Raw genomic sequence first — 27,504 nt, 5'->3', positions numbered from 1 at the left:
CGTTCACCTCAACTGCAAAATGTTGTCCAGCCCCAATGGCAGCACATTGTCATCATGAGCTCTCATTACCCGAAAAAACCTTAGTGATGCATGGAACCAGTCAAGTCAGAATATCCCAAAGTAACACCTTAGGTTGCTTGTTCAATTCCGGCTGGATGGAGTCCTTTCAGACAATGCTGTCTTACCAATCATACCTTGTAAATAACCCAAACGGGCAGACCACAAAAGAAGCTTTTCTGTTGGAAATCAGCATCTGAAACCACTTGCAAAGAGGATCCCAAAGAAACTGTTTAAAGTGCGATTTCATAGGAAACGGACTGTGTCTGTGCGTGTTCACTGCTTTGCACGCCCTCATTGGCGCTGTAGGCAGAGCATCAGTCTTATAATCTGTCTCACACAAGGCACAGATTTTGTACAGCTCTTGCCAGCAGCCATCCAGTAACACATAGGCTCATAGCTGTACAGAATGTTCCTCTCAACCGCAAAATGTTGGCTATGTCCACGACGGTGCTTTCCCCTCAATCAAAGCTTTTGTTATCATTTGCTTTCAAGCTTGCTGCTTCTTTACTCCGAGCCCATGGGGAAAGGCCTATCTTTTCTCACCGTTTAGATGGCAAGCTTTGTTGTGTTAAATAAGCCACGTATGCTAGCCATTTTTCTGCGTAATCAAAAAAGTCTCAACCATTTGTACTTTTGTGCCTTTAGTGCCCAAGAAAGGAAAAATCTCCCATATGCAAGGTCAGTTGGCAATTGTGTTATTGTTATTTTCTTTGTGCAGTAAAGTGTGCATTCCGCTCTTTGTATGAGTGAGTCACACAATGGCATCCATCAGCAGCTCCCTTCGATAGCTCAGTTGGTAGAGTGGAGGATTGTAGGTGAAAAAACATAGGCATTCTTAGGTCGCTGGTTCAATTCCGGCTCGAAGGACATTTTTCGGGCACCGTCATCTTACCATTCATACGTTCCTTATTACGCTAAGAATGCTTACTTTTCCCAGTGAGCTTTCTTGTGACCTTTGTCCTTGACTTCAACCTCACTCCTGCTGTCTATTCAAATGTCTTCGTGAAAGAGGTGCCTGACTTGAATATGGTTTTAGGTCTTATGGGGTAACGCAGATGATACACATGGAGTGTGTGTACACCTTTCCGAGCAATGAAAAGAGAGCGCAAATCAGGCATAGGGATTTCACCTGTTAGCAGGTTTTTGCCACTAACCAGATTAGCCAAGCAAATGTAAAGCACCCATTGTGTGTAGCAGACCAAAGAAGCCTTAGTGTTGCAAATCAACAGTCGCGTCAACTTGTAAAGAGTATCCCAAAGAATTGGCTGAAAGTGATAGTCATAGGAAAGTCATAGGGGATTGTTTGTGTGTACTTTGCTTTTCATGGCCTCGTTGGCGCAGTTTGCAGCGCGTCAGTCTCATAATCTGAAGGTCGTGAGTTCGACCCTCACACGAGGCACTGATTTTGCACAGCTCTTCCCAGCAGTCACCCAGCAACACCTAGGCTCATGGCTGTCGTTCACCTCAACTGCAAAATGTTGTCCAGCCCCAATGGCAGCACATTGTCATCATGAGCTCTCATTACCCGAAAAAACCTTAGTGATGCATGGAACCAGTCAAGTCAGAATATCCCAAAGTAACACCTTAGGTTGCTTGTTCAATTCCGGCTGGATGGAGTCCTTTCAGACAATGCTGTCTTACCAATCATACCTTGTAAATAACCCAAACGGGCAGACCACAAAAGAAGCTTTTCTGTTGGAAATCAGCATCTGAAACCACTTGCAAAGAGGATCCCAAAGAAACTGTTTAAAGTGCGATTTCATAGGAAACGGACTGTGTCTGTGCGTGTTCACTGCTTTGCACGCCCTCATTGGCGCTGTAGGCAGAGCATCAGTCTTATAATCTGTCTCACACAAGGCACAGATTTTGTACAGCTCTTGCCAGCAGCCATCCAGTAACACATAGGCTCATAGCTGTACAGAATGTTCCTCTCAACCGCAAAATGTTGGCTATGTCCACGACGGTGCTTTCCCCTCAATCAAAGCTTTTGTTATCATTTGCTTTCAAGCTTGCTGCTTCTTTACTCCAAGCCCATGGGGAAAGGCCTATCTGTTCTCACCGTTTAGATGGCAAGCTTTGTTGTGTTAAATAAGCCACGTATGCTAGCCATTTTTCTGCGTAATCAAAAAAGTCTCAACCATTTGTACTTTTGTGCCCTTAGTGCCCAAGAAAGGAAAAATCTCCCATATGCAAGGTCACTTGGCAATTGTGTCATTGTTATTTTCTTTGTGCAGTAAAGTGTGCATTCCGCTCTTTGTATGAGTGAGTCACACAATGGCATCCATCAGCAGCTCCCTTCGATAGCTCAGTTGGTAGAGTGGAGGATTGTAGGTGAAAAAACATAGGCATTCTTAGGTCGCTGGTTCAATTCCGGCTTGAAAGACATTTTTCGGGCACCGTCATCTTACCATTCATACGTTCCTTATTACGCTAAGAATGCTTACTTTTCCCAGTGAGCTTTCTTGTGACCTTTGTCCTTGACTTCAACCTCACTCCTGCTGTCTATTCAAATGTCTTTGTGAAAGAGGTGCCTGACTTGAATATGGTTTTAGGTCTTATGGGGTAACGCAGATGATACACATGGAGTGTGTGTACACCTTTCCGAGCAATGAAAAGAGAGCGCAAATCAGGCATAGGGATTTCACCTGTTAGCAGGTTTTTGCCACTAACCAGATTAGCCAAGCAAATGTAAAGCACCCATTGTGTGTAGCAGACCAAAGAAGCCTTAGTGTTGCAAATCAACAGTCGCGTCAACTTGTAAAGAGTATCCCAAAGAAATGGCTGAAAGTGATAGTCATAGGAAAGTCATAGGAGATGGTTTGTGTGTACTTTGCTTTTCATGGCCTCGTTGGCGCAGTTGGCAGCGCGTCAGTCTCATAATCTGAAGGTCGTGAGTTCGACCCTCACACGAGGCACTGATTTTGCACAGCTCTTCCCAGCAGTCACCCAGCAACACCTAGGCTCATGGCTGTCGTTCACCTCAACTGCAAAATGTTGTCCAGCCCCAATGGCAGCACATTGTCATCATGTGCTCTCATTACCCGAAAAAACCTTAGTGATGCATGGAACCAGTCAAGTCAGAATATCCCAAAGTAACACCTTAGGTTGCTTGTTCAATTCCGGCTGGATGGAGTCCTTTCAGACAATGCTGTCTTACCAATCATACCTTGTAAATAACCCAAATGGGCAGACCACAAAAGAAGCTTTTCTGTTGGAAATCAGCATCTGAAACCACTTGCAAAGAGGATCCCAAAGAAACTGTTTAAAGTGCGATTTCATAGGAAACGGACTGTGTCTGTGCGTGTTCACTGCTTTGCACGCCCTCATTGGCGCTGTAGGCAGAGCATCAGTCTTATAATCTGTCTCACACAAGGCACAGATTTTGTACAGCTCTTGCCAGCAGCCATCCAGTAACACATAGGCTCATAGCTGTACAGAATGTTCCTCTCAACCGCAAAATGTTGGCTATGTCCACGACGGTGCTTTCCTCTCAATCAAAGCTTTTGTTATCATTTGCTTTCAAGCTTGCTGCTTCTTTACTCCAAGCCCATGGGGAAAGGCCTATCTGTTCTCACCGTTTAGATGGCAAGCTTTGTTGTGTTAAATAAGCCACGTATGCTAGCCATTTTTCTGCGTAATCAAAAAAGTCTCAACCATTTGTACTTTTGTGCCCTTAGTGCCCAAGAAAGGAAAAATCTCCCATATGCAAGGTCAGTTGGCAATTGTGTTATTGTTATTTTCTTTGTGCAGTAAAGTGTGCATTCCGCTCTTTGTATGAGTGAGTCACACAATGGCATCCATCAGCAGCTCCCTTCGATAGCTCAGTTGGTAGAGCGGAGGACTGTAGGTGAAAAAACATAGGCATCCTTAGGTCGCTGATTCAATTCCGGCTCGAAGGACATTTTTCGGGCACCGTCATCTTACCATTCATACGTTCCTTATTACGCTAAGAATGCTTAATTTTCCCAGTGAGCTTTCTTGTGACCTTTGTCCTTGACTTCAACCTCACTCCTGCTGTCTATTCAAATGTCTTCGTGAAAGAGGTGCCTGACTTGAATATGGTTTTAGGTCTTATGGGGTAACGCAGATGATACACATGGAGTGTGTGTACACCTTTCCGAGCAATGAAAAGAGAGCGCAAATCAGGCATAGGGATTTCACCTGTTAGCAGGTTTTTGCCACTAACCAGATTAGCCAAGCAAATGTAAAGCACCCATTGTGTGTAGCAGACCAAAGAAGCCTTAGTGTTGCAAATCAACAGTCGCGTCAACTTGTAAAGAGTATCCCAAAGAAATGGCTGAAAGTGATAGTCATAGGAAAGTCATAGGGGATGGTTTGTGTGTACTTTGCTTTTCATGGCCTCGTTGGCGCAGTTGGCAGCGCGTCAGTCTCATAATCTGAAGGTCGTGAGTTCGAGCCTCACACGAGACACTGATTTTGCACAGCTCTTCCCAGCAGTCACCCAGCAACACCTAGGCTCATGGCTGTCGTTCACCTCAACTGCAAAATGTTGTCCAGCCCCAATGGCAGCACATTGTCATCATGTGCTCTCATTACCCAAGAAACCTTAGTGATGCATGGAACCAGTCAAGTCAGAATATCCCAAAGTAACACCTTAGGTTGCTTTTTCAATTCCGGCTGGATGGAGTCCTCTCAGACAATGCTGTCTTACCAATCATACCTTGTAAATAACCCAAATGGGCAGACCACAAAAGAAGCTTTTCTGTTGGAAATCAGCATCTGAAACCACTTGCAAAGAGGATCCCAAAGAAACTGTTTAAAGTGCGATTTCATAGGAAACGGACTGTGTCTGTGCGTGTTCACTGCTTTGCACGCCCTCATTGGCGCTGTAGGCAGAGCATCAGTCTTATAATCTGTCTCACACAAGGCACAGATTTTGTACAGCTCTTGCCAGCAGCCATCCAGTAACACATAGGCTCATAGCTGTACAGAATGTTCCTCTCAACCGCAAAATGTTGGCTATGTCCACGACGGTGCTTTCCTCTCAATCAAAGCTTTTGTTATCATTTGCTTTCAAGCTTGCTGCTTCTTTACTCCAAGCCCATGGGGAAAGGCCTATCTGTTCTCACCGTTTAGATGGCAAGCTTTGTTGTGTTAAATAAGCCACGTATGCTAGCCATTTTTCTGCGTAATCAAAAAAGTCTCAACCATTTGTACTTTTGTGCCCTTAGTGCCCAAGAAAGGAAAAATCTCCCATATGCAAGGTCACTTGGCAATTGTGTCATTGTTATTTTCTTTGTGCAGTAAAGTGTGCATTCCGCTCTTTGTATGAGTGAGTCACACAATGGCATCCATCAGCAGCTCCCTTCGATAGCTCAGTTGGTAGAATGGAGGATCGTAGGTGAAAAAACATAGGCATTCTTAGGTCGCTGGTTCAATTCCGGCTCGAAGGACATTTTTCGGGCACCGTCATCTTACCATTCATACGTTCCTTATTACGCTAAGAATGCTTACTTTTCCCAGTGAGCTTTCTTGTGACCTTTGTCCTTGACTTCAACCTCACTCCTGCTGTCTATTCAAATGTCTTCGTGAAAGAGGTGCCTGACTTGAATATGGTTTTAGGTCTTATGGGGTAACGCAGATGATACACATGGAGTGTGTGTACACCTTTCCGAGCAATGAAAAGAGAGCGCAAATCAGGCATAGGGATTTCACCTGTTAGCAGGTTTTTGCCACTAACCAGATTAGCCAAGCAAATGTAAAGCACCCATTGTGTGTAGCAGACCAAAGAAGCCTTAGTGTTGCAAATCAACAGTCGCGTCAACTTGTAAAGAGTATCCCAAAGAAATGGCTGAAAGTGATAGTCATAGGAAAGTCATAGGGGATGGTTTGTGTGTACTTTGCTTTTCATGGCCTCGTTGGCGCAGTTGGCAGCGCGTCAGTCTCATAATCTGAAGGTCGTGAGTTCGAGCCTCACACGAGGCACTGATTTTGCACAGCTCTTCCCAGCAGTCACCCAGCAACACCTAGGCTCATGGCTGTCGTTCACCTCAACTGCAAAATGTTGTCCAGCCCCAATGGCAGCACATTGTCATCATGTGCTCTCATTACCCTGAAAAAACCTTAGCGATGCATGGAACCAGTCAAGTCAGAATATCCCAAAGTAACACCTTAGGTTGCTTGTTCAATTCCGGCTGGATGGAGTCCTTTCAGACAATGCTGTCTTACCAATCATACCTTGTAAATAACCCAAACGGGCAGACCACAAAAGAAGCTTTTCTGTTGGAAATCAGCATCTGAAACCACTTGCAAAGAGGATCCCAAAGAAACTGTTTAAAGTGCGATTTCATAGGAAACGGACTGTGTCTGTGCGTGTTCACTGCTTTGCACGCCCTCATTGGCGCTGTAGGCAGAGCATCAGTCTTATAATCTGTCTCACACAAGGCACAGATTTTGTACAGCTCTTGCCAGCAGCCATCCAGTAACACATAGGCTCATAGCTGTACAGAATGTTCCTCTCAACCGCAAAATGTTGGCTATGTCCACGACGGTGCTTTCCCCTCAATCAAAGCTTTTGTTATCATTTGCTTTCAAGCTTACTGCTTCTTTACTCCAAGCCCATGGGGAAAGGCCTATCTGTTCTCACCGTTTAGATGGCAAGCTTTGTTGTGTTAAATAAGCCACGTATGCTAGCCATTTTTCTGCGTAATCAAAAAAGTCTCAACCATTTGTACTTTTGTGCCCTTAGTGCCCAAGAAAGGAAAAATCTCCCATATGCAAGGTCACTTGGCAATTGTGTCATTGTTATTTTCTTTGTGCAGTAAAGTGTGCATTCCGCTCTTTGTATGTGTGAGTCACACAATTGCATCCATCTGCAGCTCCCTTCGATAGCTCAGTTGGTAGAGCGGAGGACTGTAGGTGAAAAAACATAGGCATCCTTAGGTCGCTGGTTCAATTCCGGCTGGAAGGACATTTTTCGGGCACCGTCATCTTACCATTCATACGTTCCTTATTACGCTAAGAATGCTTACTTTTCCCAGTGAGCTTTCTTGTGACCTTTGTCCTTGACTTCAACCTCACTCCTGCTGTCTATTCAAATGTCTTTGTGAAAGAGTTGCCTGACTTGAATATGGTTTTAGGTCTTATGGGGTAACGCAGATGATACACATGGAGTGTGTGTACACCTTTCCGAGCAATGAAAAGAGAGTGCAAATCAGGCATAGGGATTTCACCTGTTAGCAGGTTTTTGCCACTAACCAGATTAGCCAAGCAAATGTAAAGCACCCATTGTGTGTAGCAGACCAAAGAAGCCATGGTGTTGCAAATCAACAGTCGCGTCAACTTGTAAAGAGTATCCCAAAGAAATGGCTGAAAGTGATAGTCGTAGGAAAGTCATAGGGGATGGTTTGTGTGTACTTTGCTCTTCATGGCCTCGTTGGCGCAGTTGGCAGCGCGTCAGTCTCATAATCTGAAGGTCGTGAGTTCGACCCTCACACGAGGCACTGATTTTGCACAGCTCTTCCCAGCAGTCACCCAGCAACACCTAGGCTCATGGCTGTCGTTCACCTCAACTGCAAAATGTTGTCCAGCCCCAATGGCAGCACATTGTCATCATGAGCTCTCATTACCCGAAAAAACCTTAGTGATGCATGGAACCAGTCAAGTCAGAATATCCCAAAGTAACACCTTAGGTTGCTTGTTCAATTCCGGCTGGATGGAGTCCTTTCAGACAATGCTGTCTTACCAATCATACCTTGTAAATAACCCAAACGGGCAGACCACAAAAGAAGCTTTTCTGTTGGAAATCAGCATCTGAAACCACTTGCAAAGAGGATCCCAAAGAAACTGTTTAAAGTGCGATTTCATAGGAAACGGACTGTGTCTGTGCGTGTTCACTGCTTTGCACGCCCTCATTGGCGCTGTAGGCAGAGCATCAGTCTTATAATCTGTCTCACACAAGGCACAGATTTTGTACAGCTCTTGCCAGCAGCCATCCAGTAACACATAGGCTCATAGCTGTACAGAATGTTCCTCTCAACCGCAAAATGTTGGCTATGTCCACGACGGTGCTTTCCCCTCAATCAAAGCTTTTGTTATCATTTGCTTTCAAGCTTGCTGCTTCTTTACTCCGAGCCCATGGGGAAAGGCCTATCTTTTCTCACCGTTTAGATGGCAAGCTTTGTTGTGTTAAATAAGCCACGTATGCTAGCCATTTTTCTGCGTAATCAAAAAAGTCTCAACCATTTGTACTTTTGTGCCTTTAGTGCCCAAGAAAGGAAAAATCTCCCATATGCAAGGTCAGTTGGCAATTGTGTTATTGTTATTTTCTTTGTGCAGTAAAGTGTGCATTCCGCTCTTTGTATGAGTGAGTCACACAATGGCATCCATCAGCAGCTCCCTTCGATAGCTCAGTTGGTAGAGTGGAGGATTGTAGGTGAAAAAACATAGGCATTCTTAGGTCGCTGGTTCAATTCCGGCTCGAAGGACATTTTTCGGGCACCGTCATCTTACCATTCATACGTTCCTTATTACGCTAAGAATGCTTACTTTTCCCAGTGAGCTTTCTTGTGACCTTTGTCCTTGACTTCAACCTCACTCCTGCTGTCTATTCAAATGTCTTCGTGAAAGAGGTGCCTGACTTGAATATGGTTTTAGGTCTTATGGGGTAACGCAGATGATACACATGGAGTGTGTGTACACCTTTCCGAGCAATGAAAAGAGAGCGCAAATCAGGCATAGGGATTTCACCTGTTAGCAGGTTTTTGCCACTAACCAGATTAGCCAAGCAAATGTAAAGCACCCATTGTGTGTAGCAGACCAAAGAAGCCTTAGTGTTGCAAATCAACAGTCGCGTCAACTTGTAAAGAGTATCCCAAAGAATTGGCTGAAAGTGATAGTCATAGGAAAGTCATAGGGGATTGTTTGTGTGTACTTTGCTTTTCATGGCCTCGTTGGCGCAGTTTGCAGCGCGTCAGTCTCATAATCTGAAGGTCGTGAGTTCGACCCTCACACGAGGCACTGATTTTGCACAGCTCTTCCCAGCAGTCACCCAGCAACACCTAGGCTCATGGCTGTCGTTCACCTCAACTGCAAAATGTTGTCCAGCCCCAATGGCAGCACATTGTCATCATGAGCTCTCATTACCCGAAAAAACCTTAGTGATGCATGGAACCAGTCAAGTCAGAATATCCCAAAGTAACACCTTAGGTTGCTTGTTCAATTCCGGCTGGATGGAGTCCTTTCAGACAATGCTGTCTTACCAATCATACCTTGTAAATAACCCAAACGGGCAGACCACAAAAGAAGCTTTTCTGTTGGAAATCAGCATCTGAAACCACTTGCAAAGAGGATCCCAAAGAAACTGTTTAAAGTGCGATTTCATAGGAAACGGACTGTGTCTGTGCGTGTTCACTGCTTTGCACGCCCTCATTGGCGCTGTAGGCAGAGCATCAGTCTTATAATCTGTCTCACACAAGGCACAGATTTTGTACAGCTCTTGCCAGCAGCCATCCAGTAACACATAGGCTCATAGCTGTACAGAATGTTCCTCTCAACCGCAAAATGTTGGCTATGTCCACGACGGTGCTTTCCCCTCAATCAAAGCTTTTGTTATCATTTGCTTTCAAGCTTGCTGCTTCTTTACTCCAAGCCCATGGGGAAAGGCCTATCTTTTCTCAGCGTTTAGATGGCAAGCTTTGTTGTGTTAAATAAGCCACGTATGCTAGCCATTTTTCTGCGTAATCAAAAAAGTCTCAACCATTTGTACTTTTGTGCCCTTAGTGCCCAAGAAAGGAAAAATCTCCCATATGCAAGGTCACTTGGCAATTGTGTCATTGTTATTTTCTTTGTGCAGTAAAGTGTGCATTCCGCTCTTTGTATGAGTGAGTCACACAATGGCATCCATCAGCAGCTCCCTTCGATAGCTCAGTTGGTAGAGTGGAGGATTGTAGGTGAAAAAACATAGGCATTCTTAGGTCGCTGGTTCAATTCCGGCTTGAAAGACATTTTTCGGGCACCGTCATCTTACCATTCATACGTTCCTTATTACGCTAAGAATGCTTACTTTTCCCAGTGAGCTTTCTTGTGACCTTTGTCCTTGACTTCAACCTCACTCCTGCTGTCTATTCAAATGTCTTTGTGAAAGAGGTGCCTGACTTGAATATGGTTTTAGGTCTTATGGGGTAACGCAGATGATACACATGGAGTGTGTGTACACCTTTCCGAGCAATGAAAAGAGAGCGCAAATCAGGCATAGGGATTTCACCTGTTAGCAGGTTTTTGCCACTAACCAGATTAGCCAAGCAAATGTAAAGCACCCATTGTGTGTAGCAGACCAAAGAAGCCTTAGTGTTGCAAATCAACAGTCGCGTCAACTTGTAAAGAGTATCCCAAAGAAATGGCTGAAAGTGATAGTCATAGGAAAGTCATAGGAGATGGTTTGTGTGTACTTTGCTTTTCATGGCCTCGTTGGCGCAGTTGGCAGCGCGTCAGTCTCATAATCTGAAGGTCGTGAGTTCGACCCTCACACGAGGCACTGATTTTGCACAGCTCTTCCCAGCAGTCACCCAGCAACACCTAGGCTCATGGCTGTCGTTCACCTCAACTGCAAAATGTTGTCCAGCCCCAATGGCAGCACATTGTCATCATGTGCTCTCATTACCCGAAAAAACCTTAGTGATGCATGGAACCAGTCAAGTCAGAATATCCCAAAGTAACACCTTAGGTTGCTTGTTCAATTCCGGCTGGATGGAGTCCTTTCAGACAATGCTGTCTTACCAATCATACCTTGTAAATAACCCAAACGGGCAGACCACAAAAGAAGCTTTTCTGTTGGAAATCAGCATCTGAAACCACTTGCAAAGAGGATCCCAAAGAAACTGTTTAAAGTGCGATTTCATAGGAAACGGACTGTGTCTGTGCGTGTTCACTGCTTTGCACGCCCTCATTGGCGCTGTAGGCAGAGCATCAGTCTTATAATCTGTCTCACACAAGGCACAGATTTTGTACAGCTCTTGCCAGCAGCCATCCAGTAACACATAGGCTCATAGCTGTACAGAATGTTCCTCTCAACCGCAAAATGTTGGCTATGTCCACGACGGTGCTTTCCCCTCAATCAAAGCTTTTGTTATCATTTGCTTTCAAGCTTGCTGCTTCTTTACTCCAAGCCCATGGGGAAAGGCCTATCTTTTCTCACCGTTTAGATGGCAAGCTTTGTTGTGTTAAATAAGCCACGTATGCTAGCCATTTTTCTGCGTAATCAAAAAAGTCTCTACCATTTGTACTTTTGTGTCCTTAGTGCCCAAGAAAGGAAAAATCTCCCATATGCAAGGTCAGTTGGCAATTGTGTCATTGTTATTTTCTTTGTGCAGTAAAGTGTGCATTCCGCTCTTTGTATGAGTGAGTCACACAATGGCATCCATCAGCAGCTCCCGTCGATAGCTCAGTTGGTAGAGCGGAGGACTGTAGGTGAAAAAACATAGGCATCCTTAGGTCGCTGGTTGAATTCCGGCTCAAACGACATTTTTCGGGCACCGTCATCTTACCATTCATACGTTCCTTATTACGCTAAGAATGCTTACTTTTCCCAGTGAGCTTTCTTGTGACCTTTGTCCTTGACTTCAACCTCACTCCTGCTGTCTATTCAAATGTCTTTGTGAAAGAGGTGCCTGACTTGAATATGGTTTTAGGTCTTATGGGGTAACGCAGATGATACACATGGAGTGTGTGTACACCTTTCCGAGCAATGAAAAGAGAGCGCAAATCAGGCATAGGGATTTCACCTGTTAGCAGGTTTTTGCCACTAACCAGATTAGCCAAGCAAATGTAAAGCACCCATTGTGTGTAGCAGACCAAAGAAGCCTTAGTGTTGCAAATCAACAGTCGCGTCAACTTGTAAAGAGTATCCCAAAGAATTGGCTGAAAGTGATAGTCATAGGAAAGTCATAGGGGATTGTTTGTGTGTACTTTGCTTTTCATGGCCTCGTTGGCGCAGTTGGCAGCGCGTCAGTCTCATAATCTGAAGGTCGTGAGTTCGAGCCTCACACGAGGCACTGATTTTGAACAGCTCTTCCCAGCAGTCACCCAGCAACACCTAGGCTCATGGCTGTCGTTCACCTCAACTGCAAAATGTTGTCCAGCCCCAATGGCAGCACATTGTCATCATGAGCTCTCATTACCCGAAAAAACCTTAGTGATGCATGGAACCAGTCAAGTCAGAATATCCCAAAGTAACACCTTAGGTTGCTTGTTCAATTCCGGCTGGATGGAGTCCTTTCAGACAATGCTGTCTTACCAATCATACCTTGTATATAACCCAAACGGGCAGACCACAAAAGAAGCTTTTCTGTTGGAAATCAGCATCTGAAACCACTTGCAAAGAGGATCCCAAAGAAACTGTTTAAAGTGCGATTTCATAGGAAACGGACTGTGTCTGTGCGTGTTCACTGCTTTGCACGCCCTCATTGGCGCTGTAGGCAGAACATCAGTCTTATAATCTGTCTCACACAAGGCACAGATTTTGTACAGCTCTTGCCAGCAGCCATCCAGTAACACATAGGCTCATAGCTGTACAGAATGTTCCTCTCAACCGCAAAATGTTGGCTATGTCCACGACGGTGCTTTCCCCTCAATCAAAGCTTTTGTTATCATTTGCTTTCAAGCTTGCTGCTTCTTTACTCCAAGCCCATGGGGAAAGGCCTATCTTTTCTCACCGTTTAGATGGCAAGCTTTGTTGTGTTAAATAAGCCACGTATGCTAGCCATTTTTCTGCGTAATCAAAAAAGTCTCAACCATTTGTACTTTTGTGTCCTTAGTGCCCAAGAAAGGAAAAATCTCCCATATGCAAGGTCACTTGGCAATTGTGTCATTGTTATTTTCTTTGTGCAGTAAAGTGTGCATTCCGCTCTTTGTATGAGTGAGTCACACAATGGCATCCATCAGCAGCTCCCTTCGATAGCTCAGTTGGTAGAGTGGAGGATTGTAGGTGAAAAAACATAGGCATTCTTAGGTCGCTGGTTCAATTCCGGCTTGAAGGACATTTTTCGGGCACCGTCATCTTACCATTCATACGTTCTTTATTACGCTAAGAATGCTTACTTTTCCCAGTGAGCTTTCTTGTGACCTTTGTCCTTGACTTCAACCTCACTCCTGCTGTCTATTCAAATGTCTTCGTGAAAGAGGTCCCTGACTTGAATATGGTTTTAGGTCTTATGGGGTAACGCAGATGATACACATGGAGTGTGTGTACACCTTTCCGAGCAATGAAAAGAGAGCGCAAATCAGGCATAGGGATTTCACCTGTTAGCAGGTTTTTGCCACTAACCAGATTAGCCAAGCAAATGTAAAGCACCCATTGTGTGTAGCAGACCAAAGAAGCCTTAGTGTTGCAAATCAACAGTCGCGTCAACTTGTAAAGAGTATCCCAAAGAAATGGCTGAAAGTGATAGTCATAGGAAAGTCATAGGGGATGGTTTGTGTGTACTTTGCTTTTCATGGCCTGGTTGGCGCAGTTGGCAGCGCGTCAGTCTCATAATCTGAAGGTCGTGAGTTCGACCCTCACACGAGGCACTGATTTTGCACAGCTCTTCCCAGCAGTCACCCAGCAACACCTAGGCTCATGGCTGTCGTTCACCTCAACTGCAAAATGTTGTCCAGCCCCAATGGCAGCACATTGTCATCATGTGCTCTCATTACCCGAAAAAATCTTAGCGATGCATGGAACCAGTCAAGTCAGAATATCCCAAAGTAACACCTTAGGTTGCTTGTTCAATTCCGGCTGGATGGAGTCCTTTCAGACAATGCTGTCTTACCAATCATACCTTGTAAATAACCCAAACGGGCAGACCACAAAAGAAGCTTTTCTGTTGGAAATCAGCATCTGAAACCACTTGCAAAGAGGATCCCAAAGAAACTGTTTAAAGTGCGATTTCATAGGAAACGGACTGTGTCTGTGCGTGTTCACTGCTTTGCACGCCCTCATTGGCGCTGTAGGCAGGGCATCAGTCTTATAATCTGTCTCACACAAGGCACAGATTTTGTACAGCTCTTGCCAGCAGCCATCCAGTGACACATAGGCTCATAGCTGTACAGAATGTTCCTCTCAACCGCAAAATGTTGGCTATGTCCACGACAGTGCTTTCCTCTCAATCAAAGCTTTTGTTATCATTTGCTTTCAAGCTTGCTGCTTCTTTACTCCAAGCCCATGGGGAAAGGCCTATCTTTTCTCACCGTTTAGATGGCAAGCTTTGTTGCGTTAAATAAGCCACGTATGCTAGCCATTTTTCTGCGTAATCAAAAAAGTCTCAACCATTTGTACTTTTGTGCCCTTAGTGCCCAAGACAGGAAAAATCTCCCATATGCAAGGTCACTTGGCAATTGTGTCATTGTTATTTTCTTTGTGCAGTAAAGTGTGCATTCCGCTCTTTGTATGAGTGAGTCACACAATTGCATCCATCAGCAGCTCCCTTCGATAGCTCAGTTGGTAGAGTGGAGGATTGTAGGTGAAAAAACATAGGCATTCTTAGGTCGCTGGTTCAATTCCGGCTCGAAGGACATTTTTCGGGCACCGTCATCTTACCATTCATACGTTCCTTATTACGCTAAGAATGCTTACTTTTCCCAGTGAGCTTTCTTGTGACCTTTGTCCTTGACTTCAACCTCACTCCTGCTGTCTATTCAAATGTCTTCGTGAAAGAGGTCCCTGACTTGAATATGGTTTTAGGTCTTATGGGGTAACGCAGATGATACACATGGAGTGTGTGTACACCTTTCCGAGCAATGAAAAGAGAGCGCAAATCAGGCATAGGGATTTCACCTGTTAGCAGGTTTTTGCCACTAACCAGATTAGCCAAGCAAATGTAAAGCACCCATTGTGTGTAGCAGACCAAAGAAGCCATAGTGTTGCAAATCAACAGTCGCGTCAACTTGTAAAGAGTATCCCAAAGAAATGGCTGAAAGTGATAGTCATAGGAAAGTCATAGGGGATGGTTTGTGTGTACTTTGCTTTTCATGGCCTCGTTGGCGCAGTTGGCAGCGCGTCAGTCTCATAATCTGAAGGTCGTGAGTTCGACCCTCACACGAGGCACTGATTTTGCACAGCTCTTCCCAGCAGTCACCCAGCAACACCTAGGCTCATGGCTGTCGTTCACCTCAACTGCAAAATGTTGTCCAGCCCCAATGGCAGCACATTGTCATCATGAGCTCTCATTACCCGAAAAAACCTTAGTGATGCATGGAACCAGTCAAGTCAGAATATCCCAAAGTAACACCTTAGGTTGCTTGTTCAATTCCGGCTGGATGGAGTCCTTTCAGACAATGCTGTCTTACCAATCATACCTTGTAAATAACCCAAACGGGCAGACCACAAAAGAAGCTTTTCTGCTGGAAATCAGCATCTGAAACCACTTGCAAAGAGGATCCCAAAGAAACTGTTTAAAGTGCGATTTCATAGGAAACGGACTGTGTCTGTGCGTGTTCACTGCTTTGCACGCCCTCATTGGCGCTGTAGGCAGAGCATCAGTCTTATAATCTGTCTCACACAAGGCACAGATTTTGTACAGCTCTTGCCAGCAGCCATCCAGTAACACATAGGCTCATAGCTGTACAGAATGTTCCTCTCAACCGCAAAATGTTGGCTATGTCCACGACGGTGCTTTCCCCTCAATCAAAGCTTTTGTTATCATTTGCTTTCAAGCTTGCTGCTTCTTTACTCCAAGCCCATGGGGAAAGGCCTATCTTTTCTCACCGTTTAGATGGCAAGCTTTGTTGTGTTAAATAAGCCACGTATGCTAGCCATTTTTCTGCGTAATCAAAAAAGTCTCAACCATTTGTACTTTTGTGCCCTTAGTGCCCAAGAAAGGAAAAATCTCCCATATGCAAGGTCACTTGGCAATTGTGTCATTGTTATTTTCTTTGTGCAGTAAAGTGTGCATTCCGCTCTTTGTATGAGTGAGTCACACAATGGCATCCTGTAGCTCCCTTCGATAGCTCAGTTGGTAGAGCGGAGGACTGTAGGTGAAAAAACATAGGCATCCTTAGGTCGCTGGTTCAATTCCGGCTCGAAGGACATTTTTCGGGCACCGTCATCTTACCATTCATACGTTCCTTATTACGCTAAGAATGCTTACTTTTCCCAGTGAGCTTTCTTGTGACCTTTGTCCTTGACTTCAACCTCACTCCTGCTGTCTATTCAAATGTCTTTGTGAAAGAGGTGCCTGACTTGAATATGGTTTTAGGTCTTATGGGGTAACGCAGATGATACACATGGAGTGTGTGTACACCTTTCCGAGCAATGAAAAGAGAGCGCAAATCAGGCATAGGGATTTCACCTGTTAGCAGGTTTTTGCCACTAACCAGATTAGCCAAGCAAATGTAAAGCACCCATTGTGTGTAGCAGACCAAAGAAGCCATAGTGTTGCAAATCAACAGTCGCGTCAACTTGTAAACAGTATCCCAAAGAAATGGCTGAAAGTGATAGTCATAGGAAAGTCATAGGGGATGGTTTGTGTGTACTTTGCTTTTCATGGCCTCGTTGGCGCAGTTGGCAGCGCGTCAGTCTCATAATCTGAAGGTCGTGAGTTCGAGCCTCACACGAGGCACTGATTTTGCACAGCTCTTCCCAGCAGTCACCCAGCAACACCTAGGCTCATGGCTGTCTTTCACCTCAACTGCAAAATGTTGTCCAGCCCCAATGGCAGCACATTGTCATCATGTGCTCTCATTACCCGAGAAACCTTAGTGATGCATGGAACCAGTCAAGTCAGAATATCCCAAAGTAACACCTTAGGTTGCTTGTTCAATTCCGGCTGGATGGAGTCCTCTCAGACAATGCTGTCTTACCAATCATACCTTGTAAATAACCCAAACGGGCAGACCACAAAAGAAGCTTTTCTGTTGGAAATCAGCATCTGAAACCACTTGCAAAGAGGATCCCAAAGAAACTGTTTAAAGTGCGATTTCATAGGAAACGGACTGTGTCTGTGCGTGTTCACTGCTTTGCACGCCCTCATTGGCGCTGTAGGCAGAGCATCAGTCTTATAATCTGTCTCACACAAGGCACAGATTTTGTACAGCTCTTGCCAGCAGCCATCCAGTAACACATAGGCTCATAGCTGTACAGAATGTTCCTCTCAACCGCAAAATGTTGGCTATGTCCACGACAGTGCTTTCCTCTCAATCAAAGCTTTTGTTATCATTTGCTTTCAAACTTGCTGCTTCTTTACTCCAAGCCCATGGGGAAAGGCCTATCTGTTCTCACCGTTTAGATGGCAAGCTTTGTTGTGTTAAATAAGCCACGTATGCTAGCCATTTTTCTGTGTAATCAAAAAAGTCTCAACCATTTGTACTTTTGTGCCCTTAGTGCCCAATTATGGAAAAATCTCCCATATGCAAGGTCAGTTGGCAATTGTGTCATTGTTATTTTCTTTGTGCAGTAAAGTGTGCATTCCACTCTTTGTATGAGTGAGTCACACAATGGCATCCATCAGCAGCTCCCTTCGATAGCTCAGTTGGTAGAGCGGAGGACTGTAGGTGAAAAAACATAGGCATCCTTAGGTCGCTGGTTCAATTCCGGCTCGAAGGACATTTTTCGGGCACCGTCATCTTACCATTCATACGTTCCTTATTACGCTAAGAATGCTTACTTTTCCCAGTGAGCTTTCTTGTGACCTTTGTCCTTGACTTCAACCTCACTCCTGCTGTCTATTCAAATGTCTTCGTGAAAGAGGTGCCTGACTTGAATATGGTTTTAGGTCTTATGGGGTAACGCAGATGATACACATGGAGTGTGTGTACACCTTTCCGAGCAATGAAAAGAGAGCGCAAATCAGGCATAGGGATTTCACCTGTTAGCAGGTTTTTGCCACTAACCAGATTAGCCAAGCAAATGTAAAGCACCCATTGTGTGTAGCAGACCAAAGAAGCCTTAGTGTTGCAAATCAACAGTCGCGTCAACTTGTAAAGAGTATCCCAAAGAAATGGCTGAAAGTGATAGTCATAGGAAAGTCATAGGGGATTGTTTGTGTGTACTTTGCTTTTCATGGCCTCGTTGGCGCAGTTGGCAGCGCGTCAGTCTCATAATCTGAAGCTCGTGAGTTCGAGCCTCACACGAGGCACTGATTTTGCACAGCTCTTCCCAGCAGTCACCCAGCAACACCTAGGCTCATGGCTGTCGTTCACCTCAACTGCAAAATGTTGTCCAGCCCCAATGGCAGCACATTGTCATCATGAGCTCTCATTACCCGAAAAAACCTTAGTGATGCATGGAACCAGTCAAGTCAGAATATCCCAAAGTAACACCTTAGGTTGCTTGTTCAATTCCGGCTGGATGGAGTCCTTTCAGACAATGCTGTCTTACCAATCATACCTTGTAAATAACCCAAACGGGCAGACCACAAAAGAAGCTTTTCTGTTGGAAATCAGCATCTGAAACCACTTGCAAAGAGGATCCCAAAGAAACTGTTTAAAGTGCGATTTCATAGGAAACGGACTGTGTCTGTGCGTGTTCACTGCTTTGCACGCCCTCATTGGCGCTGTAGGCAGAGCATCAGTCTTATAATCTGTCTCACACAAGGCACAGATTTTGTACAGCTCTTGCCAGCAGCCATCCAGTAACACATAGGCTCATAGCTGTACAGAATGTTCCTCTCAACCGCAAAATGTTGGCTATGTCCACGACAGTGCTTTCCTCTCAATCAAAGCTTTTGTTATCATTTGCTTTCAAACTTGCTGTTTCTTTACTCCAAGCCCATGGGGAAAGGCCTATCTGTTCTCACCGTTTAGATGGCAAGCTTTGTTGTGTTAAATAAGCCACGTATGCTAGCCATTTTTCTGCGTAATCAAAAAAGTCTCAACCATTTGTACTTTTGTGCCCTTAGTGCCCAATTATGGAAAAATCTCCCATATGCAAGGTCACTTGGCAATTGTGTTATTGTTATTTTCTTTGTGCAGTAAAGTGTGCATTCCGCTCTTTGTATGAGTGAGTCACACAATGGCATCCATCAGCAGCTCCCTTCGATAGCTCAGTTGGTAGAGCGGAGGACTGTAGGTGAAAAAACATAGGCATCCTTAGGTCGCTGGTTCAATTCCGGCTCGAACGACATTTTTCGGGCACCGTCATCTTACCATTCATACGTCCCTTATTACGCTAAGAATGCTTACTTTTCCCAGTGAGCTTTCTTGTGACCTTTGTCCTTGACTTCAACCTCACTCCTGCTGTCTATTCAAATGTCTTTGTGAAAGAGGTGCCTGACTTGAATATGGTTTTAGGTCTTATGGGTAACGCAGATGATACACATGGAGTGTGTGTACACCTTTCCGAGCAATGAAAAGAGAGCGCAAATCAGGCATAGGGATTTCACCTGTTAGCAGGTTTTTGCCACTAACCAGATTAGCCAAGCAAATGTAAAGCACCCATTGTGTGTAGGAGACCAAAGAAGCCTTAGTGTTGCAAATCAACAGTCGCGTCAACTTGTAAAGAGTATCCCAAAGAAATGGCTGAAAGTGATAGTCATAGGAAAGTCATAGGGGATGGTTTGTGTGTACTTTGCTTTTCATGGCCTCGTTGGCGCAGTTGGCAGCGCGTCAGTCTCATAATCTGAAGGTCGTGAGTTCGACCCTCACACGAGGCACTGATTTTGCACAGCTCTTCCCAGCAGTCACCCAGCAACACCTAGGCTCATGGCTGTCGTTCACCTCAACTGCAAAATGTTGTCCAGCCCCAATGGCAGCACATTGTCATCATGTGCTCTCATTACCCCGAAAAAACCTTAGTAATGCATGGAACCAGTCAAGTCAGAATATCCCAAAGTAACACCTTAGGTTGCTTGTTCAATTCCGGCTGGATGGAGTCCTTTCAGACATTGCTGTCTTACCAATCATACCTTGTAAATAACCCAAACGGGCAGACCACAAAAGAAGCTTTTCTGTTGGAAATCAGCATCTGAAACCACTTGCAAAGAGGATCCCAAAGAAACTGTTTAAAGTGCGATTTCATAGGAAACGGACTGTGTCTGTGCGTGTTCACTGCTTTCCACGCCCTCATTGGCGCTGTAGGCAGAGCATCAGTCTTATAATCTGTCTCACACAAGGCACAGATTTTGTACAGCTCTTGCCAGGAGCCATCCAGTAACACATAGGCTCATAGCTGTACAGAATGTTCCTCTCAACCGCAAAATGTTGGCTATGTCCACGACGGTGCTTTCCCCTCAATCAAAGCTTTTGTTATCATTTGCTTTCAAGCTTGCTGCTTCTTTACTCCAAGCCCATGGGGAAAGGCCTATCTGTTCTCACCGTTTAGATGGCAAGCTTTGTTGTGTTAAATAAGCCACGTATGCTAGCCATTTTTCTGCGTAATCAAAAAAGTCTCAACCATTTGTACTTTTGTGCCCTTAGTGCCCAAGAAAGGAAAAATCTCCCATATGCAAGGTCACTTGGCAATTGTGTCATTGTTATTTTCTTTGTGCAGTAAAGTGTGCATTCCGCTCTTTGTATGAGTGAGTCACACAATGGCATCCATCAGCAGCTCCCTTCGATAGCTCAGTTGGTAGAGCGGAGGACTGTAGGTGAAAAAACATAGGCATCCTTAGGTCGCTGGTTCAATTCCGGCTCGAAGGACATTTTTCGGGCACCGTCATCTTACCATTCATACGTCCCTTATTACGCTAAGAATGCTTACTTTTCCCAGTGAGCTTTCTTGTGACCTTTGTCCTTGACTTCAACCTCACTCCTGCTGTCTATTCAAATGTCTTCGTGAAAGAGGTGCCTGACTCAAATATGGTTTTAGGTCTTATGGGGTAACGCAGATGATACACATGGAGTGTGTGTACACCTTTCCGAGCAATGAAAAGAGAGCGCAAATCAGGCATAGGGATTTCACCTGTTAGCAGGTTTTTGCCACTAACCAGATTAGCCAAGCAAATGTAAAGCACCCATTGTGTGTAGCAGACCAAAGAAGCCTTAGTGTTGCAAATCAACAGTCGCGTCAACTTGTAAAGAGTACCCCAAAGAAATGGCTGAAAGTGATAGTCATAGGAAAGTCATAGGGGATGGTTTGTGTGTACTTTGCTTTTCATGGCCTCGTTGGTGCAGATGGCAGCGCGTCAGTCTCATAATCTGAAGGTCGTGAGTTCGACCCTCACACGAGGCACTGATTTTGCACAGCTCTTCCCAGCAGTCACCCAGGAACACCTAGGCTCATGGCTGTCGTTCACCTCAACTGCAAAATGTTGTCCAGCCCCAATGGCAGCACATTGTCATCATGTGCTCTCATTACCCCGAAAAAACCTTAGTAATGCATGGAACCAGTCAAGTCAGAATATCCCAAAGTAACACCTTAGGTTGCTTGTTCAATTCCGGCTGGATGGAGTCCTTTCAGACATTGCTGTCTTACCAATCATACCTTGTAAATAACCCAAACGGGCAGACCACAAAAGAAGCTTTTCTGTTGGAAATCAGCATCTGAAACCACTTGCAAAGAGGATCCCAAAGAAACTGTTTAAAGTGCGATTTCATAGGAAACGGACTGTGTCTGTGCGTGTTCACTGCTTTCCACGCCCTCATTGGCGCTGTAGGCAGAGCATCAGTCTTATAATCTGTCTCACACAAGGCACAGATTTTGTACAGCTCTTGCCAGGAGCCATCCAGTAACACATAGGCTCATAGCTGTACAGAATGTTCCTCTCAACCGCAAAATGTTGGCTATGTCCACGACGGTGCTTTCCCCTCAATCAAAGCTTTTGTTATCATTTGCTTTCAAGCTTGCTGCTTCTTTACTCCAAGCCCATGGGGAAAGGCCTATCTGTTCTCACCGTTTAGATGGCAAGCTTTGTTGTGTTAAATAAGCCACGTATGCTAGCCATTTTTCTGCGTAATCAAAAAAGTCTCAACCATTTGTACTTTTGTGCCCTTAGTGCCCAAGAAAGGAAAAATCTCCCATATGCAAGGTCAGTTGGCAATTGTGTTATTGTTATTTTCTTTGTGCAGTAAAGTGTGCATTCCGCTCTTTGTATGAGTGAGTCACACAATGGCATCCATCAGCAGCTCCCTTCGATAGCTCAGTTGGTAGAGCGGAGGACTGTAGGTGAAAAAACATAGGCATCCTTAGGTCGCTGGTTCAATTCCGGCTCGAAGGACATTTTTCGGGCACCGTCATCTTACCATTCATACGTCCCTTATTACGCTAAGAATGCTTACTTTTCCCAGTGAGCTTTCTTGTGACCTTTGTCCTTGACTTCAACCTCACTCCTGCTGTCTATTCAAATGTCTTCGTGAAAGAGGTGCCTGACTCAAATATGGTTTTAGGTCTTATGGGGTAACGCAGATGATACACATGGAGTGTGTGTACACCTTTCCGAGCAATGAAAAGAGAGCGCAAATCAGGCATAGGGATTTCACCTGTTAGCAGGTTTTTGCCACTAACCAGATTAGCCAAGCAAATGTAAAGCACCCATTGTGTGTAGCAGACCAAAGAAGCCTTAGTGTTGCAAATCAACAGTCGCGTCAACTTGTAAAGAGTACCCCAAAGAAATGGCTGAAAGTGATAGTCATAGGAAAGTCATAGGGGATGGTTTGTGTGTACTTTGCTTTTCATGGCCTCGTTGGTGCAGTTGGCAGCGCGTCAGTCTCATAATCTGAAGGTCGTGAGTTCGACCCTCACACGAGGCACTGATTTTGCACAGCTCTTCCCAGCAGTCACCCAGCAACACCTAGGCTCATGGCTGTCGTTCACCTCAACTGCAAAATGTTGTCCAGCCCCAATGGCAGGACATTGTCATCATGTGCTCTCATTACCCGAAAAAACCTTAGTGATGCATGGAACCAGTCAAGTCAGAATATCCCAAAGTAACACCTTAGGTTGCTTGTTCAATTCCGGCTGGATGGAGTCCTTTCAGACAATGCTGTCTTACCAATCATACCTTGTAAATAAACCAAACGGGCAGACCACAAAAGAAGCTTTTCTGTTGGAAATCAGCATCTGAAACCACTTGCAAAGAGGATCCCAAAGAAACTGTTTAAAGTGCGATTTCATAGGAAACGGACTGTGTCTGTGCGTGTTCACTGCTTTGCACGCCCTCATTGGCGCTGTAGGCAGAGCATCAGTCTTATAATCTGTCTCACACAAGGCACAGATTTTGTACAGCTCTTGCCAGCAGCCATCCAGTAACACATAGGCTCATAGCTGTACAGAATGTTCCTCTCAACCGCAAAATGTTGGCTATGTCCACGACGGTGCTTTCCCCTCAATCAAAGCTTTTGTTATCATTTGCTTTCAAGCTTGCTGCTTCTTTACTCCAAGCCCATGGGGAAAGGCCTATCTTTTCTCACCGTTTAGATGGCAAGCTTTGTTGTGTTAAATAAGCCACGTATGCTAGCCATTTTTCTGCGTAATCAAAAAAGTCTCAACCATTTGTACTTTTGTGCCCTTAGTGCCCAAGAAAGGAAAAATCTCCCATATGCAAGGTCAGTTGGCAATTGTGTTATTGTTATTTTCTTTGTGCAGTAAAGTGTGCATTCCGCTCTTTGTATGAGTGAGTCACACAATGGCATCCTGTAGCTCCCTTCGATAGCTCAGTTGGTAGAGCGGAGGACTGTAGGTGAAAAAACATAGGCATCCTTGGGTCGCTGGTTCAATTCCGGCTCGAAGGACATTTTTCGGGCACCGTCATCTTACCATTCATACGTTCCTTATTACGCTAAGAATGCTTACTTTTCCCAGTGAGCTTTCTTGTGACCTTTGTCCTTGACTTCAACCTCACTCCTGCTGTCTATTCAAATGTCTTTGTGAAAGAGGTGCCTGACTTGAATATGGTTTTAGGTCTTATGGGGTAACGCAGATGATACACATGGAGTGTGTGTACACCTTTCCGAGCAATGAAAAGAGAGCGCAAATCAGGCATAGGGATTTCACCTGTTAGCAGGTTTTTGCCACTAACCAGATTAGCCAAGCAAATGTAAAGCACCCATTGTGTGTAGCAGACCAAAGAAGCCTTAGTGTTGCAAATCAACAGTCGCGTCAACTTGTAAAGAGTATCCCAAAGAAATGGCTGAAAGTGATAGTCATAGGAAAGTCATAGGGGATTGTTTGTGTGTACTTTGCTTTTCATGGCCTCGTTGGCGCAGTTGGCAGCGCGTCAGTCTCATAATCTGAAGCTCGTGAGTTCGAGCCTCACACGAGGCACTGATTTTGCACAGCTCTTCCCAGCAGTCACCCAGCAACACCTAGGCTCATGGCTGTCGTTCACCTCAACTGCAAAATGTTGTCCAGCCCCAATGGCAGCACATTGTCATCATGAGCTCTCATTACCCGAAAAAACCTTAGTGATGCATGGAACCAGTCAAGTCAGAATATCCCAAAGTAACACCTTAGGTTGCTTGTTCAATTCCGGCTGGATGGAGTCCTTTCAGACAATGCTGTCTTACCAATCATACCTTGTAAATAACCCAAACGGGCAGACCACAAAAGAAGCTTTTCTGTTGGAAATCAGCATCTGAAACCACTTGCAAAGAGGATCCCAAAGAAACTGTTTAAAGTGCGATTTCATAGGAAACGGACTGTGTCTGTGCGTGTTCACTGCTTTGCACGCCCTCATTGGCGCTGTAGGCAGAGCATCAGTCTTATAATCTGTCTCACACAAGGCACAGATTTTGTACAGCTCTTGCCAGCAGCCATCCAGTAACACATAGGCTCATAGCTGTACAGAATGTTCCTCTCAACCGCAAAATGTTGGCTATGTCCACGACAGTGCTTTCCTCTCAATCAAAGCTTTTGTTATCATTTGCTTTCAAACTTGCTGTTTCTTTACTCCAAGCCCATGGGGAAAGGCCTATCTGTTCTCACCGTTTAGATGGCAAGCTTTGTTGTGTTAAATAAGCCACGTATGCTAGCCATTTTTCTGCGTAATCAAAAAAGTCTCAACCATTTGTACTTTTGTGCCCTTAGTGCCCAATTATGGAAAAATCTCCCATATGCAAGGTCACTTGGCAATTGTGTTATTGTTATTTTCTTTGTGCAGTAAAGTGTGCATTCCGCTCTTTGTATGAGTGAGTCACACAATGGCATCCATCAGCAGCTCCCTTCGATAGCTCAGTTGGTAGAGCGGAGGACTGTAGGTGAAAAAACATAGGCATCCTTAGGTCGCTGGTTCAATTCCGGCTCGAACGACATTTTTCGGGCACCGTCATCTTACCATTCATACGTCCCTTATTACGCTAAGAATGCTTACTTTTCCCAGTGAGCTTTCTTGTGACCTTTGTCCTTGACTTCAACCTCACTCCTGCTGTCTATTCAAATGTCTTTGTGAAAGAGGTGCCTGACTTGAATATGGTTTTAGGTCTTATGGGTAACGCAGATGATACACATGGAGTGTGTGTACACCTTTCCGAGCAATGAAAAGAGAGCGCAAATCAGGCATAGGGATTTCACCTGTTAGCAGGTTTTTGCCACTAACCAGATTAGCCAAGCAAATGTAAAGCACCCATTGTGTGTAGGAGACCAAAGAAGCCTTAGTGTTGCAAATCAACAGTCGCGTCAACTTGTAAAGAGTATCCCAAAGAAATGGCTGAAAGTGATAGTCATAGGAAAGTCATAGGGGATGGTTTGTGTGTACTTTGCTTTTCATGGCCTCGTTGGCGCAGTTGGCAGCGCGTCAGTCTCATAATCTGAAGGTCGTGAGTTCGACCCTCACACGAGGCACTGATTTTGCACAGCTCTTCCCAGCAGTCACCCAGGAACACCTAGGCTCATGGCTGTCGTTCACCTCAACTGCAAAATGTTGTCCAGCCCCAATGGCAGCACATTGTCATCATGTGCTCTCATTACCCCGAAAAAACCTTAGTAATGCATGGAACCAGTCAAGTCAGAATATCCCAAAGTAACACCTTAGGTTGCTTGTTCAATTCCGGCTGGATGGAGTCCTTTCAGACATTGCTGTCTTACCAATCATACCTTGTAAATAACCCAAACGGGCAGACCACAAAAGAAGCTTTTCTGTTGGAAATCAGCATCTGAAACCACTTGCAAAGAGGATCCCAAAGAAACTGTTTAAAGTGCGATTTCATAGGAAACGGACTGTGTCTGTGCGTGTTCACTGCTTTCCACGCCCTCATTGGCGCTGTAGGCAGAGCATCAGTCTTATAATCTGTCTCACACAAGGCACAGATTTTGTACAGCTCTTGCCAGGAGCCATCCAGTAACACATAGGCTCATAGCTGTACAGAATGTTCCTCTCAACCGCAAAATGTTGGCTATGTCCACGACGGTGCTTTCCCCTCAATCAAAGCTTTTGTTATCATTTGCTTTCAAGCTTGCTGCTTCTTTACTCCAAGCCCATGGGGAAAGGCCTATCTGTTCTCACCGTTTAGATGGCAAGCTTTGTTGTGTTAAATAAGCCACGTATGCTAGCCATTTTTCTGCGTAATCAAAAAAGTCTCAACCATTTGTACTTTTGTGCCCTTAGTGCCCAAGAAAGGAAAAATCTCCCATATGCAAGGTCACTTGGCAATTGTGTCATTGTTATTTTCTTTGTGCAGTAAAGTGTGCATTCCGCTCTTTGTATGAGTGAGTCACACAATGGCATCCATCAGCAGCTCCCTTCAATAGCTCAGTTGGTAGAGCGGAGGACTGTAGGTGAAAAAACATAGGCATCCTTAGGTCGCTGGTTCAATTCCGGCTCGAAGGACATTTTTCGGGCACCGTCATCTTACCATTCATACGTCCCTTATTACGCTAAGAATGCTTACTTTTCCCAGTGAGCTTTCTTGTGACCTTTGTCCTTGACTTCAACCTCACTCCTGCTGTCTATTCAAATGTCTTCGTGAAAGAGGTGCCTGACTCAAATATGGTTTTAGGTCTTATGGGGTAACGCAGATGATACACATGGAGTGTGTGTACACCTTTCCGAGCAATGAAAAGAGAGCGCAAATCAGGCATAGGGATTTCACCTGTTAGCAGGTTTTTGCCACTAACCAGATTAGCCAAGCAAATGTAAAGCACCCATTGTGTGTAGCAGACCAAAGAAGCCTTAGTGTTGCAAATCAACAGTCGCGTCAACTTGTAAAGAGTACCCCAAAGAAATGGCTGAAAGTGATAGTCATAGGAAAGTCATAGGGGATGGTTTGTGTGTACTTTGCTTTTCATGGCCTCGTTGGTGCAGATGGCAGCGCGTCAGTCTCATAATCTGAAGGTCGTGAGTTCGACCCTCACACGAGGCACTGATTTTGCACAGCTCTTCCCAGCAGTCACCCAGGAACACCTAGGCTCATGGCTGTCGTTCACCTCAACTGCAAAATGTTGTCCAGCCCCAATGGCAGCACATTGTCATCATGTGCTCTCATTACCCCGAAAAAACCTTAGTAATGCATGGAACCAGTCAAGTCAGAATATCCCAAAGTAACACCTTAGGTTGCTTGTTCAATTCCGGCTGGATGGAGTCCTTTCAGACATTGCTGTCTTACCAATCATACCTTGTAAATAACCCAAACGGGCAGACC

The 27,504-nt window shown here is 44.9% G+C and overlaps 32 non-coding genes across 32 annotated transcripts; all 32 read left to right on the top strand.

Moving 5' to 3' along the window:
• Nucleotides 1–838: 838 nt before the first annotated feature.
• Nucleotides 839–927, top strand: trnay-gua (transfer RNA tyrosine (anticodon GUA)). The gene is given in 2 exon segments: nucleotides 839–875; nucleotides 892–927. It is a non-coding gene; the product is annotated as a tRNA-Tyr (tRNA).
• Nucleotides 928–1,386: 459 nt separating this feature from the next.
• trnam-cau (transfer RNA methionine (anticodon CAU)) lies at nucleotides 1,387–1,459 on the top strand. Its single transcript has one exon. It is a non-coding gene; the product is annotated as a tRNA-Met (tRNA).
• Nucleotides 1,460–2,902: 1,443 nt separating this feature from the next.
• Nucleotides 2,903–2,975, top strand: trnam-cau (transfer RNA methionine (anticodon CAU)). Its single transcript has one exon. It is a non-coding gene; the product is annotated as a tRNA-Met (tRNA).
• An 895-nt stretch (nucleotides 2,976–3,870) lies between these two features.
• trnay-gua (transfer RNA tyrosine (anticodon GUA)) lies at nucleotides 3,871–3,959 on the top strand. The gene is given in 2 exon segments: nucleotides 3,871–3,907; nucleotides 3,924–3,959. It is a non-coding gene; the product is annotated as a tRNA-Tyr (tRNA).
• Nucleotides 3,960–4,418: 459 nt separating this feature from the next.
• Nucleotides 4,419–4,491, top strand: trnam-cau (transfer RNA methionine (anticodon CAU)). The gene has a single exon. It is a non-coding gene; the product is annotated as a tRNA-Met (tRNA).
• Nucleotides 4,492–5,933: 1,442 nt separating this feature from the next.
• trnam-cau (transfer RNA methionine (anticodon CAU)) lies at nucleotides 5,934–6,006 on the top strand. Its single transcript has one exon. It is a non-coding gene; the product is annotated as a tRNA-Met (tRNA).
• Nucleotides 6,007–6,902: 896 nt separating this feature from the next.
• On the top strand, nucleotides 6,903–6,991 carry trnay-gua (transfer RNA tyrosine (anticodon GUA)). Its single transcript is given in 2 exon segments — nucleotides 6,903–6,939; nucleotides 6,956–6,991. It is a non-coding gene; the product is annotated as a tRNA-Tyr (tRNA).
• Nucleotides 6,992–7,450: 459 nt separating this feature from the next.
• trnam-cau (transfer RNA methionine (anticodon CAU)) lies at nucleotides 7,451–7,523 on the top strand. The gene has a single exon. It is a non-coding gene; the product is annotated as a tRNA-Met (tRNA).
• Nucleotides 7,524–8,418: 895 nt separating this feature from the next.
• Nucleotides 8,419–8,507, top strand: trnay-gua (transfer RNA tyrosine (anticodon GUA)). The gene is given in 2 exon segments: nucleotides 8,419–8,455; nucleotides 8,472–8,507. It is a non-coding gene; the product is annotated as a tRNA-Tyr (tRNA).
• Nucleotides 8,508–8,966: 459 nt separating this feature from the next.
• trnam-cau (transfer RNA methionine (anticodon CAU)) lies at nucleotides 8,967–9,039 on the top strand. Its single transcript has one exon. It is a non-coding gene; the product is annotated as a tRNA-Met (tRNA).
• A 1,443-nt stretch (nucleotides 9,040–10,482) lies between these two features.
• On the top strand, nucleotides 10,483–10,555 carry trnam-cau (transfer RNA methionine (anticodon CAU)). Its single transcript has one exon. It is a non-coding gene; the product is annotated as a tRNA-Met (tRNA).
• A 1,443-nt stretch (nucleotides 10,556–11,998) lies between these two features.
• trnam-cau (transfer RNA methionine (anticodon CAU)) lies at nucleotides 11,999–12,071 on the top strand. Its single transcript has one exon. It is a non-coding gene; the product is annotated as a tRNA-Met (tRNA).
• Nucleotides 12,072–12,966: 895 nt separating this feature from the next.
• On the top strand, nucleotides 12,967–13,055 carry trnay-gua (transfer RNA tyrosine (anticodon GUA)). The gene is given in 2 exon segments: nucleotides 12,967–13,003; nucleotides 13,020–13,055. It is a non-coding gene; the product is annotated as a tRNA-Tyr (tRNA).
• A 459-nt stretch (nucleotides 13,056–13,514) lies between these two features.
• trnam-cau (transfer RNA methionine (anticodon CAU)) lies at nucleotides 13,515–13,587 on the top strand. Its single transcript has one exon. It is a non-coding gene; the product is annotated as a tRNA-Met (tRNA).
• Nucleotides 13,588–14,482: 895 nt separating this feature from the next.
• trnay-gua (transfer RNA tyrosine (anticodon GUA)) lies at nucleotides 14,483–14,571 on the top strand. The gene is given in 2 exon segments: nucleotides 14,483–14,519; nucleotides 14,536–14,571. It is a non-coding gene; the product is annotated as a tRNA-Tyr (tRNA).
• A 459-nt stretch (nucleotides 14,572–15,030) lies between these two features.
• On the top strand, nucleotides 15,031–15,103 carry trnam-cau (transfer RNA methionine (anticodon CAU)). Its single transcript has one exon. It is a non-coding gene; the product is annotated as a tRNA-Met (tRNA).
• An 892-nt stretch (nucleotides 15,104–15,995) lies between these two features.
• Nucleotides 15,996–16,084, top strand: trnay-gua (transfer RNA tyrosine (anticodon GUA)). The gene is given in 2 exon segments: nucleotides 15,996–16,032; nucleotides 16,049–16,084. It is a non-coding gene; the product is annotated as a tRNA-Tyr (tRNA).
• A 459-nt stretch (nucleotides 16,085–16,543) lies between these two features.
• Nucleotides 16,544–16,616, top strand: trnam-cau (transfer RNA methionine (anticodon CAU)). The gene has a single exon. It is a non-coding gene; the product is annotated as a tRNA-Met (tRNA).
• Nucleotides 16,617–17,510: 894 nt separating this feature from the next.
• On the top strand, nucleotides 17,511–17,599 carry trnay-gua (transfer RNA tyrosine (anticodon GUA)). The gene is given in 2 exon segments: nucleotides 17,511–17,547; nucleotides 17,564–17,599. It is a non-coding gene; the product is annotated as a tRNA-Tyr (tRNA).
• A 459-nt stretch (nucleotides 17,600–18,058) lies between these two features.
• On the top strand, nucleotides 18,059–18,131 carry trnam-cau (transfer RNA methionine (anticodon CAU)). Its single transcript has one exon. It is a non-coding gene; the product is annotated as a tRNA-Met (tRNA).
• An 895-nt stretch (nucleotides 18,132–19,026) lies between these two features.
• trnay-gua (transfer RNA tyrosine (anticodon GUA)) lies at nucleotides 19,027–19,115 on the top strand. Its single transcript is given in 2 exon segments — nucleotides 19,027–19,063; nucleotides 19,080–19,115. It is a non-coding gene; the product is annotated as a tRNA-Tyr (tRNA).
• Nucleotides 19,116–19,573: 458 nt separating this feature from the next.
• trnam-cau (transfer RNA methionine (anticodon CAU)) lies at nucleotides 19,574–19,646 on the top strand. The gene has a single exon. It is a non-coding gene; the product is annotated as a tRNA-Met (tRNA).
• Nucleotides 19,647–20,542: 896 nt separating this feature from the next.
• Nucleotides 20,543–20,631, top strand: trnay-gua (transfer RNA tyrosine (anticodon GUA)). The gene is given in 2 exon segments: nucleotides 20,543–20,579; nucleotides 20,596–20,631. It is a non-coding gene; the product is annotated as a tRNA-Tyr (tRNA).
• Nucleotides 20,632–21,090: 459 nt separating this feature from the next.
• trnam-cau (transfer RNA methionine (anticodon CAU)) lies at nucleotides 21,091–21,163 on the top strand. Its single transcript has one exon. It is a non-coding gene; the product is annotated as a tRNA-Met (tRNA).
• An 896-nt stretch (nucleotides 21,164–22,059) lies between these two features.
• On the top strand, nucleotides 22,060–22,148 carry trnay-gua (transfer RNA tyrosine (anticodon GUA)). The gene is given in 2 exon segments: nucleotides 22,060–22,096; nucleotides 22,113–22,148. It is a non-coding gene; the product is annotated as a tRNA-Tyr (tRNA).
• A 459-nt stretch (nucleotides 22,149–22,607) lies between these two features.
• trnam-cau (transfer RNA methionine (anticodon CAU)) lies at nucleotides 22,608–22,680 on the top strand. Its single transcript has one exon. It is a non-coding gene; the product is annotated as a tRNA-Met (tRNA).
• An 892-nt stretch (nucleotides 22,681–23,572) lies between these two features.
• trnay-gua (transfer RNA tyrosine (anticodon GUA)) lies at nucleotides 23,573–23,661 on the top strand. The gene is given in 2 exon segments: nucleotides 23,573–23,609; nucleotides 23,626–23,661. It is a non-coding gene; the product is annotated as a tRNA-Tyr (tRNA).
• A 459-nt stretch (nucleotides 23,662–24,120) lies between these two features.
• Nucleotides 24,121–24,193, top strand: trnam-cau (transfer RNA methionine (anticodon CAU)). Its single transcript has one exon. It is a non-coding gene; the product is annotated as a tRNA-Met (tRNA).
• Nucleotides 24,194–25,088: 895 nt separating this feature from the next.
• On the top strand, nucleotides 25,089–25,177 carry trnay-gua (transfer RNA tyrosine (anticodon GUA)). The gene is given in 2 exon segments: nucleotides 25,089–25,125; nucleotides 25,142–25,177. It is a non-coding gene; the product is annotated as a tRNA-Tyr (tRNA).
• A 458-nt stretch (nucleotides 25,178–25,635) lies between these two features.
• On the top strand, nucleotides 25,636–25,708 carry trnam-cau (transfer RNA methionine (anticodon CAU)). Its single transcript has one exon. It is a non-coding gene; the product is annotated as a tRNA-Met (tRNA).
• An 896-nt stretch (nucleotides 25,709–26,604) lies between these two features.
• Nucleotides 26,605–26,693, top strand: trnay-gua (transfer RNA tyrosine (anticodon GUA)). Its single transcript is given in 2 exon segments — nucleotides 26,605–26,641; nucleotides 26,658–26,693. It is a non-coding gene; the product is annotated as a tRNA-Tyr (tRNA).
• Nucleotides 26,694–27,152: 459 nt separating this feature from the next.
• On the top strand, nucleotides 27,153–27,225 carry trnam-cau (transfer RNA methionine (anticodon CAU)). The gene has a single exon. It is a non-coding gene; the product is annotated as a tRNA-Met (tRNA).
• Nucleotides 27,226–27,504: the final 279 nt, after the last annotated feature.

Source organism: Oryzias latipes, chromosome 14 (genome assembly GCF_053564925.1).
Source record: "Oryzias latipes strain Hd-rR chromosome 14, Olatipes_Hd-rR_3.1".
NCBI lineage: Eukaryota > Metazoa > Chordata > Actinopteri > Beloniformes > Adrianichthyidae > Oryzias > Oryzias latipes.
Note: the sequence above shows the minus strand (reverse complement) of the source record. Positions and strands in the feature narration are given on the sequence as shown.